The sequence below is a fragment of the Danio rerio genome, chromosome 24 (genome assembly GCF_052040795.2).
Source record: "Danio rerio strain M-AB ecotype USA chromosome 24, GRCz13ab, whole genome shotgun sequence".
Classification (NCBI taxonomy): domain Eukaryota; kingdom Metazoa; phylum Chordata; class Actinopteri; order Cypriniformes; family Danionidae; genus Danio; species Danio rerio.
This window is the reverse complement of record NC_141044.1, coordinates 22,317,025-22,332,972: the sequence shown is the minus strand read 5'-3', so window position 1 is coordinate 22,332,972 and position 15,948 is coordinate 22,317,025. Positions and strand designations below refer to the sequence as shown.

General features: G+C 35.1%; 2 protein-coding genes across 4 annotated transcripts in view; both read right to left on the bottom strand.

The window, feature by feature from the left end:
* The window catches only part of zgc:162928, a 194,759-nt gene that overhangs the window by 85,787 nt on the left and 93,024 nt on the right, over nucleotides 1–15,948 (bottom strand).
* The window catches only part of LOC147838022 (uncharacterized), a 168,167-nt gene that overhangs the window by 118,619 nt on the left and 33,600 nt on the right, over nucleotides 1–15,948 (bottom strand). The gene's annotated exons all lie outside the window — the stretch shown is intronic.

Sequence of the window (15,948 nt, the reverse complement as noted above, 5' to 3'; positions counted from 1 at the left end):
CCTGGTTATGTCTTTAAATGTCACTTTAAGCTGTATAGAAGTATCTTGAAACTATCCAATAAAATATTGTTTACTGTCATTATGGCAAAGATAAAATAAATCTGTTATTAGAAATGAGTTATTAAAACTATTATGATTAGAAATGTGTTGAAGAAATTTTCTCTCCGTTAAACTAGAAATTGGGAAAAAAAAAAAAAAACAAGCGCTCTAATTATTCAGGGGGGCTAATAATTCTGACTTCAACTGTATATATATATATATATATATATATATATATATATATATATATATATATATATATATATATATATATATATATATGAATGCTTATGCATGTATATTATTATTTGTTTATTATTATTATTATTTTTTTACTGCTACTTGATTCATTCAAACAAGCTCATTTTGCAGCTGAAAAGCATAAATATTTTTTTAATAATGTATTTTTATTTTCAATAGTCACAACATTACTGTTTTTGTGTATGTTGAATTAAATAAGTGCAATCTTTAATTAAATAAATGTTATAAATGCACTAAAATTAAAACAGCAACCAAAAGTTTAAAGAATTATCATGTTTTTTATTTATATTTTTTTCCCAGGTGTGCGTGTATCAGCTTTGTCGTGCCTCATCAAATCTGATTTCGGCGGCCAGAGCTTTCATAACACCACTTTTTACAAAGCATGTTTCTCACAGGCAGTTTCGTTCCCAAATGCACCAACATCATGATCCAGCAAGATGAGGATCAACGTCTCCCACCCGTGCCTGTGGCTGTAGGTATTATGTACCATCTGCACCGCTTATACCAGCTGACTATGTGTGGAAGGACACCCAAAAACACAGCACCTTGTAATACAAGTAAGTGTAGCTAATGGCAGGGATTAGGCTTGACCACTTCATTCACGGAATTCTCACTTTAACGTCTCTCAATCACCTCGACTTTTTGTTAATGTGGGAAGGGGCCCAGTGGGAAACAACTTATGAGAAGCAATTAAAAGCCCCCAAACACAAGTTTTTGTGTTCGAACACTACATGGGATTAACACCTGGCCCAAAGCCAGCTATGAGGTCATTTAGGTTCATACCTCAGTACATTTTTACATGTTCAAAAACAAAAAGTTTGATGAAGGAAAATTATTTGAAGTCAAGTCGCTGAATATATATATATCAATAACATTACTTGCAGCAGCTCACGAGTGCCAGATCCACTTTTATAAGTTGTTTAATTTAATTTGTTTTTAATTTGTAACATAACAGCTGTAATTAAATAGTTAGGGCATTAATACAATGTCAGAATGAAGGTTGAACTAGCGATTTAGTATCGTTTTTGGAAAATGCAATGTTTTGTTTGTATTTAGCAGCAATATCTGGCAATATTGCATTGCTTGTTCTTAAATTCAGTGTACCCATACTATATATTAATGGTGGGTAAGCTTTTTTCAGTGCGTTATGAAATATATAAGCATACTTAAGTAAACCAATTTGATATATTTAATGCAGTTACCTCATATATTAATTAAATATTTGTAATTATTTGGTGCGTTTTGAGGAATAATGAGCATATTATTACCAATAACATTTTGATGGGCTGTTTGAATCTCAAAAAAAGACTATATTTTACATAAATGTTGCATTTGTTTAACAAGTTTCCATTCCTCATCATTATAAATGTATAATAATCATGAAATATCCTGCACATTTGCATGCATGCAATAGTGGCACATAGAGTCTATGTTTGTATGAAAGGGGGCTCTGCTTGGCACTGCAATGTGAACACGGCATTGTTCATGAAATAGCAGTGAGTGTGGTGATATTATATGCCTCATTCATCATCACAGGTCTGATCCAGCTGAGAGAGAGAGCCAGAGGCCATCTCATGCACACACGCACACATGGACACACACATGTACATGCACACACTCTCACGTGCAAACACACACACAAAGCATTGTAAAAGAGAACACAGATGTCCGCGTGGGAAACTCTCTCTTTTCGGACTGGGCGACATGGTGTGTGGTTTAGCGCTCAAGGGGGAGTTTGGAACAATAAGGCAGAGTTAAATGTTTATGTTGCTATGATATTGGCAGAGTAATCTATAATAGATGAGGTAAAAAAAAATGGGTTCAGAAATTGGTTTAATTTTAAATAAATAAATAAAAAATAAAAAAATAAAAAAAGAATAAATATATAAATAAATAAACAAACAAATAAATTCTGGGAACAACATCTAAATGTACAGCTCAATAAACAGCTCAGGCTCTTTGGAAATATGTGCCTTAGCCTATATATATATATATAAAAAAAATAAAAAATAAATAAATAAGAAAATATGTTGCTCTGGGTACATTTTGTTGCACACTTCTGATAAAAATACTGATAAAGATACACATCTTTTTTGTACACATCCATGAGAAGACAGGGCTTGTCGTACAGACCACCAAGCAAACCACTGACCTAAATCATTCCCTAAACCCAACCAAGTTCTCTTTTAAAGCTCTCTATCACACAAGTACAATAACAAGTACAAAGTAATCTACTAAAGAAACTGACCACAGCATAAAAGTCATCCATAATATGATGCAAGCATAGATGAGGCAAGCATATTCAATTACAAATAATAAATATTGTTGTTATTTTATGGTACATATATTGAAATGAGTTTGACACCCCTGATATAAATGCTTGTCTGTCTCGAGAGCTGTTTTTGACTTTTTGGTGCTATCTTTTGACTGAATAATGGTTAGTGTATGCTCCATCAGCTCTATTCAGATATATGTATTTTTTTCTGGCAGCTTTGCCATTAATTAAATATTAATAAACTATTATTATGCTTTGGAACAATGTTTTGTACTTATTTGATAGAGTTTTGTGGCAAGTAGCTGTGTAAGTAGCACCAAGTATCCTCCAAGTAGTTGTTTTTGCAGTCTTATGCTGTGTTCACACCAGACGCGGAACGCGCAGATAAATCGCGCTATTCGCGCGTCAAACCCTGCTTCATTTGCATGTCAAATTCACTTCAGAACAGACGCGGATTCGCGTGATGGGCAGGGCTTCTGTCTGCCCGAAGACTCTAGCTTCATAGCTAAATGGCTAACATGGATTTTATGAAGAAAATAACAGTGTTTATGTGCTTTATGAAGACTGAAAAACAGCGTTGATACGTTTAGGGTCCTGTCTGAGTCCACTACATTCTTTCAGAGGTGCATCCAGCTCTGTGAGCTCATAAACTCCTCCAGAAACTTAACCTGGTTGACGGAGGCTTGCAGCGGTGCTTCTGACTGAGCCAAGCCCAGTTTGATGAACTGTTGTTGGTGAAGGCTGGAGGATTTCCCCCGGAACACCGACAACAGGTTCTACGTCACAATCACGCCCCCACAAGAGCAAGCTTCTAATTGGTTAACGCGGCGCGAATGTACGCTGAAGTTCAGATTTTCGAAATTGAGAGATTTGCGCGAAACGCTCGTTAAGCGCATCAAAAGGACAAAACGCTCAATTCGCCCCACGCCATTCGCGCAATTTGCGTCATTCGCGCCGCACCATTCGCGCGTTTGCATTGACTTAACATGTAAATCACTCCCGCTTGACGCACATTCCGCGTCTGGTGTGAACGCAGCATTATACAACAGCCCTTCACAGTTGGTGCCATCTTGTGAACAATACGTAGGTTATTATATGCTCCGTTCAGCCATTTTTCATTTCTGTTAGCTTTGCCTTTAATTAAAGACTTTATAAACTATTATCGCTCAGAACATCGTTTTGTGTCTAATGTTCATGTTTTGTGGCAAGTATGTAACAGTTGGTATAAAGTGCATCCAGGTAGTTGTTTTCGCAGAATAAGGCTCATTTAGTATCATACATCAGCCTTTCGCATTGCATTGGGACGCTGTTATGGCTGTTTATGTTAGAAATAAAGTACATCCAAGAGGTTATCACAGAATAAATCTGAACAGGCTAATCGGCAGTCCAACGTGAAGAGAAGGGCTGTTGTATAAAACAGAAGGGCTCTTTTCAGCAAAAACCACCTTCCACAAAACATGAAAATTAGATATAAAATATTGCTATGAACCGTAATGATCTGTTAATTCTTTAATTAAACGCAAAGCTGACAGAAACAAAAACAGCTTATTGAGTATAGAGTATTATTCATTCACAAGAAGGCACCAAACAGTCAAAATCCCAAAGCTGCCAGAAATGAAACTGAATAAATAAAGCTCATACAGTACTAACCTAGATATTATTCATTCCCAAGACAGCACCAAGAGTCAAAACCGTGACAAACAAGCTGATACATATGAATGTGGATGTAAGTTAATGAATGTGAACATATTCTATGACAGTCAAGGTGATTCGAAGTTCCCGGATAAGCCTGTGTTGTTTAGTGGTTGTTCTCTGAATAACAAACCTAGTAATGTTGTGATTTACCAATCAGATATGAGTATTCTAGACAGCTGTGTAATAATCTGTGATAACAATCACCTGGATGTATTTTATCCCTTACTAAACAAATATGTATCTTACATTTAGACCTAATATTGTTGAGTACAAAACAAACACTCCTATCAAAAATCATTGGCCAATATTCTCAATGCAAGTTCACTGAGCTCTTTTCCATAAAGAGTACGATGTGTGAGAAGCCAATGGTGCCCATAAAAACCCATCCTAATTAATTGGTCTTCCACTGGACGTCTTTTTCTAAGTGTTTTCCCACAGAGCTTTGGCTAATTTCTTCTTTTATGTGGGCTTAAAGCTGCTTGTTTCACAAATGCACCAGTGCCCAAGCCAGAAGTGGACTTTAAGACTTGGAAAAGTCCTTCATCGGCCTGACAGGGATCTGAACTGATGCCATAGTAAAGCCAAAGAGACTGCAGAGAGAGCTTTTTTTCTGTTCAGTTTGGAAAGAAATGACGCAAAAGGAAACAAAGGTGTCTGCAGGCTCTTTAAATGCTACACTGCTGTTCCTTAAGAAATCCGCCAGGAGAGCAAAACAATACACGACATGAAGACACAAATTTCACTGTGATTTCTAAGAGTCTTTTCAGAGAATTTAGGGCCTGTCAACTGTGTAAGACAAAGAGGGTGGCGAGGCTTTAAAAATAATCTTGTTAACAGTGTACTCAATTTAGTCGGATGTATTTTAAATCCCTTAATCAGCTGGACAATGTGGAAAAAATGGCTATTATGCCTCATTGACCCATTGCTGACTTAATGCCTTCTTGTAATGTAAGACAAAAACGTAAAAAAAAAAAAATGAATAAATAAAATAAAATACACAGGATATATAGTTCATGGTAAAATTACTAGCCCCCCTTTGCAATTGTACATATTGTTTACATAGTTGCCAAGTGATAGGACATTTTAATATATTATAATAATTGTGAAATACATAAAAAAATAGATTTTTTATTTCTGAAGAAATTTATTCTTTTAACTTGTCTGTGATGCTTTTTAAAAACATATACACTACCGGTCAATACTTTGGAGTCAGTAGGATTTTTAAATGTTTTAAAATAAGCTTCTTCTGCTCACCAATGCTGCATTTATTACATCAAAAATACAGTAAAAAATTTCAAATTGTGAAATGTTATTGCACTATGAAATAACAATTCAAAACAGTTTATAATTTCATTTAATCCTTTATTCCAGTGATTTTAAAGATGAATTTTCAGCTTCATTTCTCCAGTCTACAGAGTCACATGATACCTCAGAAATCACTCTAATAATAATTATTATTATTATTATTATTATTATTATTATTATTATTATTATTATTATTATTATTATTATTAGCAGTAGTAGTATAGTATTGTTGTTATTATTATTAATAAAAGCAATAATGAAAGGACAAATAATTTCATTTGAAAATACATATAATAAGTAATTAATAAATATTTAATAAATAACTATTTAACATTTTTATTTATTTATTTATTTATTTATTTTACATGAACAGACTAATGACCCCAAACTTTTGACCAGTAATGTATATTTAGGAAAAAATTTTGTAGCTACCATAAGATATATTTAGTTGCTTTATTAAAAATAAATAAATAAATAAATAAATAAATAAATAAATAAATAAATAAATCATTTTGCAACGATGTTAATTCTGTAACACTGTAGCATTTAATTTAATTTAAATGACAAGAATTAAAAAAAAGGAATAAAGCTATTATCTATGGTTACTGAGAGGAATTAATACACAACCCAGAGCAATGCATAGGTTAAAATATGGGTGAGACATCAAAAATCATAACGAACACGTTTGGCCAATTACAGAAATATTTTTGTAGACTACAAAAAAAAAAAAAAAACTTGAACTATATAACCCAGAATTTTGCTCCATGTTCATAAATATGTCTTCATTAATTAGCATCTTGTTTCAAAAATCAGTTGTTTCACAAGGGTTTTGTAGCAGATCTAAATGCTCAGTAAGAAAAATGGCAACAGTCACCGTCCATGACAATAAATGTTTACGTACACATAACCTTGGTGCAAATATGCAATGTATTGTGACTCAAAGCCACACTAGATCACATTTAAGATGTAGTTACAACAAAGAACACTGTTTAATCTCTTAGAATTCAGAGAATTCCTCAACTACCTCATACAAACACAACCAAACTATTTGATAACGCTGTAAAGCAAAATACCAGCGGCTGCACAAATGCAGACAAAACAAGACGCAAATGCGTGTGTGTGTGTGTGTGTGTGTGTGTGTGTGTGTGTGTGTGTGTGTGTGTATGTGTGTGCCTTTTGCATCAGTCATGCTTACATTCATTAGGAAGAACTCGTGGACTGTGGATACAGAGACACTGGTCTGAGGTGGAAAGTATTATCTAAACAAAGACACGAGTGATGACAAGGAATTTCAGCCTGTAATTGTTCACACTAAGTGAAGCACTAGGCACCAGGCATATAATTTCTGTTTGTGTGTGAGTTCTAGACAGTTTCCATGTTTATAAGGCAATATATTGCCTTGAAAAATAAGATATGATCATGCCTGATTTTTAATTATTTAATTAGGACAGTAAGGTCTGACTTTGATTGGACAAAAGTTTTGCCACTTAACATAAATAATGTACAGTATAGAAGATAAAGTCATGCTGTAGTGAAAAAATAATTAAAATTGTGTATGACTCCAATGAGCTGCATCCATACATCTCTAAAATGACTCAAAAAAAATATAAATAAAGTCATCTGGAATAGCAAAGAAGCGTTCATCAAGATTCTTTGGATTTATCTTGCCTCCTCCTTCATCTTACCCCAGACATGCTCAATAATGTTCTTCTCTGGTGACTGGGCTGGCCAATCCTGGAGCACCTTGACCTTCTTTGCTTTTAGGAACTTTGATGTGGAGGCTAAAGTATGAGAAGGAGCGCTATCTTGCTGAAGAATTTGCCCTCTCTCGTGGTTTGTAATGTAATGGGCAACACAAATGTCATGATACCTCAGGCAGTTGACGTTGCCATCCACTCTGCAGAATTCTTGCACATCCCCATACTGAAAATAGCCCCAAATCATGGTTTTTCCTTCACCAAACTTGACTGATTTCTGTGAGAATCTTGGGTCCATGCAGGCTCCAATAGGTCTTCTGCATTATTTGTGATGATCGGGATGCAGTTCAGTTCAACACATGATTCATCAGAAAAATCTACCTTCTATCATTTTTCCAAATGATCATCTAAGTCGAGTTATTCTTGTTCCTCCTAAAACTGGGATCCCTACAAAAGACTTTTGTCAGACAGTGTACAGTATTAAAACATGTATGTGCAAAAGTGCACTGAACCAAAATTATTCATTTAAATGAAGAGCATACAAAATTAAAGAGATTCACCCAAAAAAATCAAGATTTACTCACTATTTATTCACTCTAAAGAGGTTATAAAACTGTATGAGTGTCTTTCTTCAGTTAAATGCAAAAGAAGATATTCTGAAGAAAATAATACTATGGAAGTCAACAGTTACAGGTTTTTTCCAGCATATATATATTTTTAAATATCTTCTTTGGTGTTGAACTGAAGAAAGAAAAAAAATCACGCAGGTTTGAAACGAGTGAGTAAGTGATGATACAATTCTAATTTTTAGGTGATCTGTCTCTTTAACACCACCTAATATAAAGTGGGACGGAAATATGATACAGCATACAATGATATTATCTCGACATTATAACACTATTATACAAACAACTGTTTTACATAAGATTGTTCATCATTATTTGCAAAACATAACTGAAAAACCCTTGTCATTATATCACTGTATAGTGTTATTTTCATGTTGCATACTTTTATCTGTTTATAACATTTCAGAAGATGTTAAAGTTATAATTCCATAATCACACACTCGCGCAGCAGTAAACTATAATAATCGCAGACTATGCGGATATGACGTTTCCCGATTTACTTCAAAGTTCTCCATGGCTTTATTTTCCATCTCGAGCTCATAATTATCTGAGACGGATAATTGACACAAGTCACTGTCGACAAGCTCTAGACGTCTCCGACTTTGCACACTTTCCGCATTTGTGCTTCATTAAGACTAAAATGTTACGTTCCAGTGCTGTGGTTTAGTCCTCACTTAGCACTTTGAAGTGAGTGGGAAAAGCTTTTTTTTTCTTTGCAATGTAATGAAAACAATATTTGAACTACGTTTATAATTACAGCTCTGTGTTGCCCCTTTCGTTCTCTAAAAATACATTTGCCTCTCGTCTGTCATGGCGGCCGATGATGAATGATCCTTCAGAGTTTATATCACGAGTTAATGAAAGAGGGGATTAAGTGGAGTTACAGATGACGCCGAGAGCTAGAAGACAGTGAGACATGACAAGTCTTCACTAAATATCATTCACTTACTCTGATTATATGCAAAAGCAACTATTTAACTCTGTGTTATATCAGGAATGAGTGATGAGAAATTCAATGCAGATACATGCAATGCTGTCACCTGCTGGTCGCCTGCAAGTGAAACATGATAAAGGCTGTTCTGTGCCACTGCTTTGAAAAGAAAAAAGATGTTGAAAAAAAAAAACTAAATAAAAACAAATAAAAAAATAAAATAATAATAATAAAAATAATAATAATAATAATAATAATAATAATAATAATAATGTTATTGGAGGGTTGGAACAAAGTCCTGTAACAGAGATTGTCATTTCAAATTTAACATAACCTTTTTGTTTGTTTGTTTGTTTGTTTGTTTGTTTGTGTGTTTGCACAGCTACAAATAAAGCAAACTGAATTTAAATGTTTTAATTAAGTCTATCTGTAAACTTCACACAGAAACAGCCGAGGCTCGAACCAGCGACCTTCTTGCTGTGAGGCAACAGCACTACCTACAGCGCCGCTGCGCCACCTATATAGTGAAGTTTGCATGTTCTTCCTGTCTTCGCGTGGGTTTCCTCCGGGTGCTCCGGTTTCCCCCACAGTTCAAAGACATGTGGTACAGGTGAATTGGGTAGGCTAAATTGTCCGTAGTGTATGAATGTGTGTGTGAATGTGTGTGGGGATGTTTCCCAGAGATGGGTTGCGGCTGGAAGGGCATCCGCTGCGTAAAAAGTTGCTGGTTCATTCCGCTGTGGCGACCCCGGATTAAAAAAGGGACTAAGTCGACAAGAAAATGAATGAATATTATATATATATATATATATATATATATATATATATATATATATATATATATATATATATATATATATATATATTACATTAGTAAATATAAAGGAATGTATTATACCATAGCGACTTTAACATAATTAATACAGTTTGGTATATTTACCTTTAGCCCGCAAGCCTCAATCAAGTTTGGCTTTTGGTTCTTCATAAGAAAAATTTTGGGCACACCTGCTCTAAAAGTGATAAGCTTTTTAGTGTCAACTAGTGTTTTCACGTTTTTTAAATTACATATTTGTATTAAAGCTTTTTTGAAAGGAGTTGACCAGATTTATCTACATTTTTGCAGCTTTAAAGCATTCTGTTCTTTTGATTTTTTTTATATGATTATTAATGGAGTAAAAAAGTATAACAAAAACAAAAAAGAAAGAAAAATGTGTCATGACCTGCTGTTTTAAACACCCAACATAACATCAAGCTTCCGCAAGATCAAAGATTCAAACAGAAAGCCAAATATCATTTCATTGCTTTTTTAAATGTGTATTATTAACAAATAAGCCACAATGTTAAACTGAAGATAATTTCACAAAAATAACATATAATAATTATTATAATAATAAAATATTGTGATAGTAACTCACAATGTGATCATAAATAGTAATATTCATTCATTTTCTTTTCAGCTTAGTCTTTTTATTAATCTGGGGTCACCACAGCAGAATGAACCGCCAACTTATCCAGCATATGTTTTACGCAGTGGATGCCCTTTCAGCAGCAACCCATCTCTGGGAAACATCCATTCACACACATTCACACTCATACACTTGGGACAATTTAGCCTACCCAATTGACCTGTACCGCATGTCTTTGGACTATGGGGTAAACCGGAGCACCCGGAGGAAACCATCAATTTAGAGTCCCAAGTTTTAATAAAGTAAAATTTAAAAAGTCATTTGTACATCAGGCTGTGTGTCTTTGTCTCTTTGTAAGCAGTATTTATCATGCTGTTATGCAAGAAAAATGTAAGCTGCTTGACAAAGTTTTGTATTGTATTGCATTGTATTGTAAATGTTTATATTAGATTTCTTTATGATCATCTTTTGAATCATTCTTCAATAAATCTAAGATGCCACAAATGGTTTGATGTAACAGAGTTTACTGTATATTGTTGCACTAAATGACGATTAGCTATAAACTCAGAGCGTCAGAAAATCCAATTGAAAAATCATTGACTGTTAATACAAAAGATGCCATGTCATATTTTGTACACAAGCAACCAGATTTTTGTTTAAAATTTAAGGCCAAATGTTTTGCATATTTGTTATAAGCGCATTATAAGCAGACTTGACAACACTGGTGACACTAGCTATGTTTCCATCCACCTATTTTTATGTCCATTTTGCATATGCGCATTAAAAAAAACAGTTGATGGAATTGCCATGATGTGCATAAATTTAAAAATATGCGCATAAAAAAACGTATGCGCATAACTGAGTAAGATAAACTTTTTATTAAATAAGAAAAGATGCGCATAAACTACGATGGAAACACTTTTACCGCACAAATTTCAGTATGCGCTTTAAAAAAGGTCATGTGATTTTGTGATGAGATCATGTGATGATGAAAATGTGTGTAAATGGACAAACCAGCAGGCTGAACACACTGTAAAACATCCGAACTGTTGTTTTAGTCATTCTTAAACGCCTTCCCGTTTAAGTTAAGTGTTATTATATCATCAATGACCTCCATAATCAAAAGCGTCTCTGCTCTGTGTCTGACACCTTCAAACGCCACCGCGCGTTCACTGCGTGTCAGGATTGCCTTCTGAGGCGCAAGTCATTTATTAGATGAAGAAAAGATTGACACAGCTTCTCCTACTGTGGCAAATTCCGTTTTTATTGATATTTGGCGCCAGTTAACCAGGAAGAGACGATTTTGTTCTCTTTGACTCGTTAGATGGAAACGCAGCTTTATTCGAACATCTTTTATGCGATAATCCAGTTTTGCGCATAAAGTTCATTTGCACTTTTGGATGGAAACATAGCTACTGAAGACTGTCATAATGATGCTGAAAATCTTTCCCATTGCATGAATTGCAATTGCACTTATTTTAAAAATCCAAGAGTATTACTTCAACCGGGTGAGCATAAGAATGACCTTTTAAAACATACTTTCCCCGTGACATTTACTTTCCTACAGTAAACCATGCCTGACCGCTGATAGCAAGGCTGATGTTCCTGTTATCACACTACAAGATCTGAAAAAACAAACCTGGGGAACACAGACACACACATTCCCTCAGATAAGACTTACAGAGGCATTGTGTGCAGAACAACATTATCACAACATTACAAAACCAAGCATTCAAACCCACGACGCCACACATGACTCACTGTGTTTGTTACTTGCATGATTTTTGGATATGTTTGTTGTTAGGTCTATGGGTTCATTCCTACAGATAAATCATATTTTGAGGTTTTCGCTCTACTGTAAATCCTCCAGAGGTTTGTGGCTTACATCATACTCTCACTGAATGTCTTTCAGATTTAATAAATGGTTCACTGTGGACTACGCTATCAATCTCCGAGCTGCGGCTTGCAGTGTCTTGGCATGACTTTCAGTGATTAGGTAATCCGAAGTGTGCGGTAGAAGCCATATAAGAGCTGCTACATACAAAAAGTTAGAAGGATAAACATTTAATGTTAGCTTGAGAAAAGCAAGCCAGAAAAGCAGGTTCAAAATCTCATTTAAATTTGAAATTATTTAAAGTTGGAAGTAGATTTAATTTACAAACATCTAAAATCTTCAAATTTGAATGTGTTATATGTTCAATTTGTGATGTAGTTGTTAGAGTGCTGAGGATGGTTTCTAGGCAGTTGTTATATGGTCATTAGACATTTTGTAAAGTTGTAAGCGTATTTTGTGTGGTTTCTAGTTGCTAGGGTATCCTGTGTTATTGAGAAGCTGTTACTAGGGCATTCTATGTTGTTTCAACTTATTGCTAGGCTGTTCCGTGTACTTAATGCAAGGTCACACTGCACTTTCGCCCCATTGATTTCAGTTGATATGCAAGGGGAATGTGCCAGATTGGTAATGCAAGCTCACGTGAAAAGTTCCGCAATTCGCTGCATTCCAAATGCTTGGTGAATTCTAATTAACTCGCATCACGTAAATGAATGAGAAATTTAAAACTTGAAGGAATCATATTTTAGCAGTGTTACATCATCTTGTTTGAATGTTAATAGTTTTGCATGCTCAACTTTAGATGCTCCTCTGTGTTGAGCTTCTTTGCAGGTGTTTTGAGTTAAAGGGCTGTATTTTAACAATCTATGCACAAAGTTTAATGCTACGTTCACACCAGATGCGGAAGAAGCATCAAGCGCGAGTGATTTACATGTTAAGTCAATGCAAATGCACGAATAGACATCCTAAAGCAATTTGTGTGAATGAAGCAGCGCGATTGATGCGATTCACGCGAACGAAGCAGCGTGTGTGTTTTGCGCGATTGACGCGCGTATCACATGTTTCACGCGAAACGCTCAAGTTCCAAAATCTAAACTTCTGCGGACATTTGTGCCACGTTAACCAATCAGGAGCTTGCTTTTGAGAGGGCGTAATTATGACGTTGTGCCTGGGGGAAAATCCTGCCTACACCGACAACAGTTTATCAAACTGGAGAAGTTTGTATACTCACAGTGCTGCTGCACTTCTATCAAGATCTAGTGGACTCAGACACAGCTCCAAACTAATATATGCTGTCTTTCAGCCTTCATAAACCACATAAACAGTTTTTTTTCTCAATAAAATCCATGTTAGCCATTTAGCAACGAAGCTAGAGTCACTGGGCAGAAGCCCTGCCCATCACACAAATCCGCCTCTGTTGTGAAGTGAATTTGCCACGTGAATGACGGGGATTTGACATGCGAATGAAGTGGATTTTTGACGTGCGAATAAAGCGAGTAAACTTAAAATTTTTACAGGGCTATTTATGAGTGAATAACGCAATTTATCTGCGAGTTGATGGTGTGATCACAGAAAAAAGCACATGGCTCAAAAACACTGAAACCACTTTTGCTATTTTAAGGATGTTCTGCACCCTTAAGCATGGTCTAACAGGGTTGTACTTATTCTCTTAATGACTTAGGGGTGTATTTTGAGCATAACGTGCACTGAACCAATCAAGAGTCAAGAGTCAAGAGTCTTGTCTCACATTCCCTTTATGAGTCAGTTGCGTTGCACCATTGCGCATTTACTTTTTACACGGTGGACTTTGAAAGTGGAAAAACGGAATGCTTCACTAGCAAGAAAACAGTTAAACAAACCACCTGCTGCACGAGGGGAAGGAATGAGCCTCGTCCAATCTGCCACTTTACTTTCCCTTTACTTTACTCATTACTTTATTCCTTTAATTTCATGGATAAGGAAACTGTGTTGTACGCACTCCACTGAAGACATCCCTTAGCCTACATATTTAATGTTAAGCGCAAAGATTTTCAAGATTTTCAAGTTTCAAGACTATTTCTAAATTCAGTTCTAATTTCCAGAAAAAAAAAAATTAAAATACATGAGTTATATCCAAACACACATCTTACTCTTATGCCCCATAAGGTGATGACAAATCTAAACTTGTTTTTATTAAAACAAATATAAATATGATACTGATAATAATAACATTCTACAAATGCCAATTTTAAACAGATTTGTCATTTAAACAACGTATTGCAAAATGTGAAAATTACAGTTGCGCTGATCTGAAAATAGCAAATCTCACCAAAATAGCAAATCTCCCCAAACACATCTTGCTCCTTACTGCAGCGGTGTATATATGACCCAAAATTGTGTAATGCAATTTTAGAACTATTTTATTTATTTATTTTAAAAGGTGCATTAGGCTTTGGTAAAGGGTATGCTAGCGCACAAAGATTATGTCTTACCAACCACATTGGTTGCACAACCAATGGTTGCTGTAAATTAGTCTTTAAACGTTTAAAAGATTTAGAAACATTAGACAGAATAGAAATATTAGAATGGTAGCTTAAATAAGTCTAACTAGCTAAAAGATAATAGAATTATTAGGCACAATAGAAGCAAGTTTCTTGTAAATATTTCATTTAATCATCGTTTTTAGCAAAACCTGAGGTCAGTTTCATTAGAGAAGACATAGGCTACTAAGTTAATCCAATCTGAAAGTCTAATCAGAATTAGTGGCTTAAGCTTGAAAGCTCTTGCCCAAGATCCATTTAGTAATTTTGGCTAAGACGACATAATAATATTCCATGAGGGATTTTTTTCTCCTTTATCAGTAGATCTATGATAAAAAAAATAGTTGCCACAGCCAGGCCTCCTCGATGTGAAAGATCACTGTAATTTACTGTACATCAGCACGTTCCATCATCTCTGAAAAAAAAAAAAATGCAGACTGTGTACAGTAGTTCATTTCTGTTATTTGTTTACTCTGTTGCGATAGCAACTGTTGTGTCTCTGCATCTTGGAGCCAGTTGTTGGCGTCAGGCAAAGCAGAGGTTGCCAGCGGCTGCCAGGATGGGCAGTAATGACATCACGAACAAAAGCAGAGCCCTGATCACTTAATCCACAACCACCACATCTATAAAACACCAAGAGCTAACGTCATCTGAGGGGTTAGATCGAAACTTATCCAAATGATAACCCGCAACATAAGATGAAGCTTATGAAGATAAGATGTAAGAGTATTGATCAGAGTGAACGAGAGCCTTTAAAGCTGCCATAAAATCAAAAATTAGTTTTTAGCGACGTGTTGCTTTAGGAACAATTTTTATATGCTGATTTGATGCTAAATTATAACTTTTTTAGCTAGTATTATGCTGGATGTGTCACGATCTCACTCTCTATAAAGAGACACACTGGAATCGCAGGAGTATATAAAAAAAACACTTATTTATTTACAGGACATTTACTACAAAACACTGGAACATACACACATAGGAGCACTGGGTTCTTCAGGACTGACATATAACACCAGAATGACGATCAAGAATGATGTTTGACATCAGAAAAGGGACTAACTAAAGACAGGGATATACATACACAGGACATAATTGAACATAACAGGGGAGGAACACAAGTGAAACTCATGAAACTGACTAGTGGCGGGAAAACAGAACAAAGAAGCACATGATCACAACAGAAGCACATGGAAAAACACAAGAGCACAAGTCACATGACACAAACACAAGAATACTAGAACAGAACACAGAACCTGACAAGATGTCGGTGCTGTCACATTTGATCAATTTAACCCATGCTTGGTAAGAGAGTTTTAATTATTTCATTAAAAAAAAAAATAAAAACATTTTATTCTAAAAA